The following is a 6,824-nucleotide window of genomic DNA, read 5'->3' as shown; positions in this document are numbered from 1 at the left end:
GTTTATTTGTGTTAATGGGAAAACCCAGCGATCTTTAAACATTTTTTCTTCCCATGGGGGTATCAATTTGGAAAACACATTTTTACCAATGTGTAAATTTGTAAGCATATACTTATAAGTATAGAATATGGTGGTCAGTTTGGTCAAACAATACTTAGGTGTTGTGGTGAAAGTATTTTGTGAATAACATCTACAAAGAGTTAATTTTAAGCTAAAAACAACAACAATGACAAATTACCCTTGATAATGTGAGTGGGTCTCATGCAATCACTTGAAGGCCTCATAAGCAGAAACTGGGGTTTCCCTGAAAGGAAGGAATTCTGCTTGAAGACTGTAATACAAATGTCTTGTCCAGTTTCCATCCTGCTCACACAGTTGTGGAGTCTGGTGACTTTGAAATCTACACGGCAGACCAGCCAACTGGAAACTCAGGCAAGAGTTGAAGTAGCAGTCATGAGTCTGAGATGGTGGGGGCAGGACAGTAGGCTGGAAACTCAGGCAGGAAATGTAAGCCTTTTTAATCAAAAAGCATGAGTTTTCCTACTCTGTTGTCATGACTGTTTGACTCTTGGGGTTTCCTTGAATTTGCATATTAATTTTAGGATCAGTTTATAAACTCTACAAAAAGCCATCTGGAATTTTGATAGTATTTCATTGAATCTATAGATCATTTACAGACTAGTGCTTATCCAAGAACTCAAAATACCTTTCCATTTTTTTTCATGTATCTTTAATATCTTTAGATAACGTTTTGTAATTTTCAGTGTTCGAGTCTTGTGCTTCCTTTTCTTTTTTTTTTTTTCTTTGCCAGGGGAAAGCGCGAACGCAGTCCCCCACTACCACAAATTATGCAGTCGAGTTTCCCACATTTGGGGAAATCGCAGGGGTCAGCACATCCGGAGTGCAATGGATAAGCCTCGCCCTGGGAAAACCACCTTCGTGATCATGGTATCTCCCCTGCCAGGTAAGTATTGTGTGCTTCCTTTTCTTAAACTTATTTCCAAGTATTTAGACTGGGTTATGCTACTGTAAATGGAATTATTTTCCTATTTTCATTTTTGGTTATTTTTTTCCTAGCAGGCAGAAATGAGATTGAGTTTTGTATATTGGTCTCATATCCTGTAAACTTGCTGAAATTACTTATCAGCCTAATAGGTATTCTGGGTTCCTGAAGATTTTTTTTCACATAATATCATGTCATGTGCAAATAGAGACAGTTTCCTCCACCCTTTCTTTTTTTTAATTTTTAAGTTTATTCATCTATTTTGAGAGAGAGAGAGAGAAACATAGCACATGGACAGGGGGGGACAGAGAGAGGGAGAAAGAGAGAAAGAATCCCAAGCAGGCTCCATGCTGTCAGCACAGAGCCTGATGCAGGACTCAAACCCACAAACTGAAAGATCATGACGTGAGCCGCAGTCAAGAGCCTGACACTTAACTGACTGAGCCACCCAGGCTCCCCTCTTTTTCCCTTTCAAATCCGCATGTGTTTTATTTCATTTCCTTCTCTAACTGCCCTCTGTAGGACCTGTAGCACCTGCGGTACAATGTAAATAGAAGTGATGACAGGGAACACTCTTGTCGTTTCAGATGTTAGTGGGAAAGCATTTACTCTTTCACCATTATACATTATGTTAGGAGTGAGATTTTTGTACTTGCTCTTTGTTTGGAGGAAATCTCATCTGTTCCTAAATTTTTTATTGCTTTATAGTGAAAAGGGCCCTGAGTTTTGTCAAATGCTTTTTCTGAGTCTATTTTGATGATGATATTCTTGTTCTATTAATATGGTGTTGTTACATTGAATGGTTATTTTATGTTGACTCAACTCTGCACTCCTAAGTCAGTTCCATAGTCAGTGTAAAAATCTTTTAATATACCACTAGATTTGTTTTCTAGTATCTTACTGAGAATTATTGTGTCTATCTCCTTAAGAGATATTAACCTTTAGTTTTCTTCTCTATGATGCCTTTCTCTGGCTTCATAATAGCATAATACTATCCTCATAGAATGAATTGAGAAATTTTCCTTACTCTTCTAGTTTTTGGAATAATTGTTAAAAGACTGATGTTAAATACATGACATATAATCCTTCTGATATGCTGTTGCATACATAATTTGTGGAGGAGTTTTAAATCTTTATCTATATGGGATATTTGTTTTATTTTCATCGTATTTACTTGAGAGAGAGAGAGAGAGAGTGTAGGAGACAGGGGCAGAAGGAGAGAGAGAGAGAGAGAGAGAGAGAGAGAGAGAGAGAGAGAGAGAGAATCTTAAGCAGTCTCCACACTCAACGCAGGGTCCAATGTTGGGTTTGATCCCACGATCATGACCTGAGCACAAACCAAGGGTTGGGTTCATCTGAGCCACCCAGGCACCCTGTCTTGGTTTTTTAACTTGTGAATTCTTTGTCTGGTTTTGCTATCAGAGTGACATTTACCTCACCGAATAAGTGGAGTATGTTTCTTCTTCTTCTATTTCTCAGAAGAATTTGATAAAGATGGTTGCTAATTCTTCATATATCTGGGGGAATTTGCCAATGAAACTATCTGCTTGGGTTTTTCTTTGTTTGGTGTTTGATTTTTAATTCATTCTCTTGTTGTATGTGTGTTATTATTACCTTTTTGTATTAAAAATGTTTATTTAAACATTTAAAAAGTGGAAATTCTCAATTTTATAAGAAAAGAAAAAATCATATGCTGAAGTCTCTAAGATCTATGGTCACTTTCATTATGGCATATTATTAAAATTGTTCTACTTTATTATTCGTTATTGTTGTTAACCACTTACTCTGCTTAATTTTTAAATTAAATATTATCATAAGTACATATGTATTGGAAAAAACAGTACATACAGGTTTCAGTAATATCTGTGGTTTCAGGCATCCATCAGGGGTCTTGGAACATCCCCCCACAGATGAGGAGGAACTCATCTCTTAATTCTCTTAATTACTCTTTCTCCACATTCTCTTAATTACTATAGCTACAGGGTTGGCATTACCCTCAGGCAAAGTGATCCCTCCCATTTTATTCTTATTTTTCAGTGTTGTTTTAGTTATTCTAAAGTCTCTTACTTTCCATATAAAACGTAGAATAATGTTTTCTATGTCTGAATCTTGCTTGGATTTTGATAGGGATTTCATTAAATGTTGACATCTTTTCTACATTGTCTTCAAATCTTTGAACACACTATGTCTCTCCATTAAGAATTCTTTATCTCAGTAGTAATTTGTAATTTTTAGCACATAGATCCTATAGCATATTTTGTTAAATTTGCATCTAAGTATTTTACTGGAGCATTTTTCTGAGTATTACTTTTTGGTCTCCATATATTTATTGTTAGTACAAATGTGATTTTTTTGTATGTTGACCTTATATTTGCAATCTTGCTGAATTCACTTATTAATTCTGAGGGTTTTTTTTTCCTCAATACAAATAATCATCCCATTTTCAAATAGTGAGAGTTTTATTTCTTCCTTTCAATGTGTATGATTTTTATTGCCATTTTTTTTACTCTTTAAAATGGGAACAACTTCCAGTACTATATGGAATGAGAGTGGACATCTTTGTTTTGTCCCTAAACTTACAGGGAAAATAATCACTCTTTTAATGTCAAGCATGATGTTTCTTGTAGATTTGTTGAAAGTGTCCTTATCAAGTTGAGAAAGATCCCCTCTATTCCAAGTTTGTGTGAGAGTATTTATCATACATGGGTATTGATTTTTAAACGCCTTTTCTGCATCCATTGATATGAGCATATGATTTTCTTCTTAGCCTATTGATGTGGTATATTACATTGACTGATTTTCAAATAAGTTACCAGACTTGCATATCTGGAATATATCCCAGTTAGTCACAGAATATAATTATTTTTAAACATTGCGGATGTGATTTGCTAATATGTTATGAGGAATACTTGCACAGCCTTTTGAGTTTCCCTACTTTCTCTTAGCATAATTGTTTGATTGATTCTTTTTGTTGCATGTGTCTGTAGTTTATTTCTTTTTATTACTTTCATTTCATGGATAAATAGATTTTGTCCATTACTTGATTGAGGGGCATTTGGGTTGTTTATACTTTTTACTGGTTATGAATAGAGCTATGATAAACCTTTGCATAAAGGCTATGTGCAAATATAAGTTTTTATTTCTCTGGAGTAAATACATGGGAGGGATCTTTAGTTCACATGGTTAGCACATATATAAATTTATAAGAAATGACCACACTATTTTCCAGAATTATTATATAATTTTACAGTTCTTCCACAATGTACAGGATTTCTAGTTGCACTCCACATATTCACCAATTCTTGGTATGATCAGTTTTGCTTATTTATTTGCCTCAATTTTATCCATTCCTGTAGGCAGGTGTGTAGTAGCATTTCATTTTGGTATTAATTGGCATTTCTCTAGAGCCTAAAGATGTTGAACTTTTTTTTTTGATGTGCTTATTTTCTATCCATAATTCTACTTTGTTGTAGTTTAGTTCAAGTATTTTGAGTTCCTTTTTATTGGATTGTTTGCTTTCTTATTATTGAACTTTGAAATTTTTTATCTATTTCAGAAATAATTTCATTATCAGCACTTCTGGTAGTGGCGGTTGGAGGGGCTGAAGCAAGATGGGTCAAAGTCAGAGTGGTGGTCATGGCCCTGGAGGTGGCAAGAAGGATGAAGAGGACAAGGAAAAGAAATACAAACCTCCCGGGCCAACTAGAGTGGGGAAAAAGAAAAAGAAGACAAGGAGATCAGATGCTGTCAGCAAGCTAACACGGAGATACCTCACACTCCATGCCAGTTAAAGTTACTGAAAAGACTATTTTCTCATGGAGGAAGAATTCATTAGAGATCGGGAACAAATGAAACTTTTAGAAGAAAAACAAGAGGAGGAAAGATCAAAGGTGGATGATCTGAAGGGAACCCAATGTCAGTAGGAATGTTGGAAGAGATCATTGAGGGCAATCATGCCATCGTGTCTACATCTGTGGGCTCAGAACACTACGTCAGCCTTCTTTACTTTGTAGACAAGGATCTGCTGGAGCCAGGCTGCTCGGTCTTGCTTAGCCACAAGGTATATGCCATCATAAAGGTGCTCATGGATGACACAGACCCTTGATCACAGTGATGAAGGTAAAAAGGCACCTCCGCCAGGAAACTTATGCTGCTGTTGGGGGGCTGGACAACCAAATCCAGGAAATTAAGGAATCTGTGGAGCTTCCTCCAACTCATCATGAATATTATGAAGAGAGGGGCATAAAGTACCCAAAAGGGGGTCATTCTGTGCCACCTGGCACAGGTGAAACCTTATTAGCCAAAGCAGTAGCAAACCAAACCTCAGCCACTTTTTTGAGTGGTTGGTTCTGAACTTATTCAGAAGTATCTAGGTGATGGGCCTAACCTCCTTCAGGAATTGTTTCGAGTTGCAGAAGAATATGCACCATCCATCGTGTTTATTGATGAAATTGATGCCACTGGAACAAAAAGTTATGTCTCAAATTCCAGTGGTGAGAGAGAAATTCAATGAACAATGCTGGAACTGTTGAACCAGTTGGATGAATTTGATTCAAGGGGTGTCATGAAAGTGATCATGGCCACAAACAAAATGGTAACTTTGGATTCAGTACTCACCAGACCAGGCTGCATTGACAGGAAAATTATGTTCCCCCTGCCCGATGAAAAGACTAAGAAGCACGTCTTTCAGATGCACACAAGCAGGATGACCTTGGCCAATGATGTTACACTGGATGACTTGATCATGGCTAAAGATGACTTCTCTGGGGCCGACATCCAGACAATCTGTACAGAAGTTGGTCTGATGGCCTTGAGAGAACATAGAATGAAAGCAACAAATGAAGACTCCAAAAAAATCTAAAGAAAATGTTCTTTATAAAAAACAAAAACAAAAACAAAAAACAAGGCGGCATCCCTGAGGGGCTCTATCTGTCGGAGTGTCCTGACTCCTCAGAGGTATGAGGTTGGGAAAGTTGCCCAGAGGAACCCATGTTCCAGTTGATCTTTCTTAGTGAAACCTCCTGTGTCCCTTTTTGAGTGTGATGTGCAGGGTGCCCGCTGGGCTGCCTTCATCTGTTGGTCACGTGCGGTACTCTCCCCCAAATAAGGCGAGCTCCTTTTCAAAAAAATAAAAACAAAAACAAATAAACAAACAAAAAACAAGAAATAATTTCTTTATCAAATGTTTTATTTCAATCTGTGACTATTAATTTTTTTGCAAACTAACTTGTCAATTTGCTTTTTATATATTTTTCTTTGGTTTTCTAAAAAGTCTGTGCCTTAGTCAAGGTTCCAAATGTATTCTAATGTGTTTCATCCTAAAAGTTTTGTAACTTTATTCTTTATATTTAAGTCTAAGATCTCTTTTGGGCTCATGTTTGTATATGTTACAAAGAATGGGTTCAGGTTAATTTTTGTGTGTGTAAAATTTGTGTTCGTTTAATTCCCAAAGGCATTCATATATACTGTGTGCTAGTATTTCATATAGTAACTAATAAAATTACTTATAATTAAACCTCTCAAAAGTCATTTCATTGCTCTTGACCTTTTTTCAAAGTATCTGGACAGTACCACTAACAGTAGTGCTTTAACACATATTTTCTTCTACCCTGAGCTGTGCCAGACTGTTCCCTGCTGCAACTTGACCAAAATATTTAAAAAATCTCAGGGCTCATGTTTCAGAGAACTTGTTTTACTTTCACAATTGTCTAGGGTTGACTTCTATGTTGCTAAAAAGTTTAAGCATAGTTCATAAACCTGATGTTTGCACTCATACAATTTATATACTACATTAAAAAAAGTAGTGAGGACTTATGATAGC

The 6,824-nt window shown here is 36.3% G+C and overlaps 1 non-coding gene and 1 pseudogene across 1 annotated transcript; one reads left to right on the top strand and one right to left on the bottom strand.

Moving 5' to 3' along the window:
* Positions 1-808: 808 nt before the first annotated feature.
* On the bottom strand, positions 809-972 carry LOC122496738. The gene has a single exon (XR_006300920.1). It is a non-coding gene; the product is annotated as a U1 spliceosomal RNA (small nuclear RNA).
* Positions 973-4,596: 3,624 nt separating this feature from the next.
* On the top strand, positions 4,597-5,886 carry LOC122479401 (annotated as a pseudogene).
* The last annotated feature ends 938 nt before the right edge of the window (positions 5,887-6,824 follow it).

The sequence above is a fragment of the Prionailurus bengalensis genome, chromosome A1, assembly GCF_016509475.1.
Source record: "Prionailurus bengalensis isolate Pbe53 chromosome A1, Fcat_Pben_1.1_paternal_pri, whole genome shotgun sequence".
NCBI classification, from domain to species: domain Eukaryota; kingdom Metazoa; phylum Chordata; class Mammalia; order Carnivora; family Felidae; genus Prionailurus; species Prionailurus bengalensis.
The sequence above is the reverse complement of the archived record's forward strand: the minus strand, read 5'-3'. Positions and strand labels throughout refer to the sequence as shown.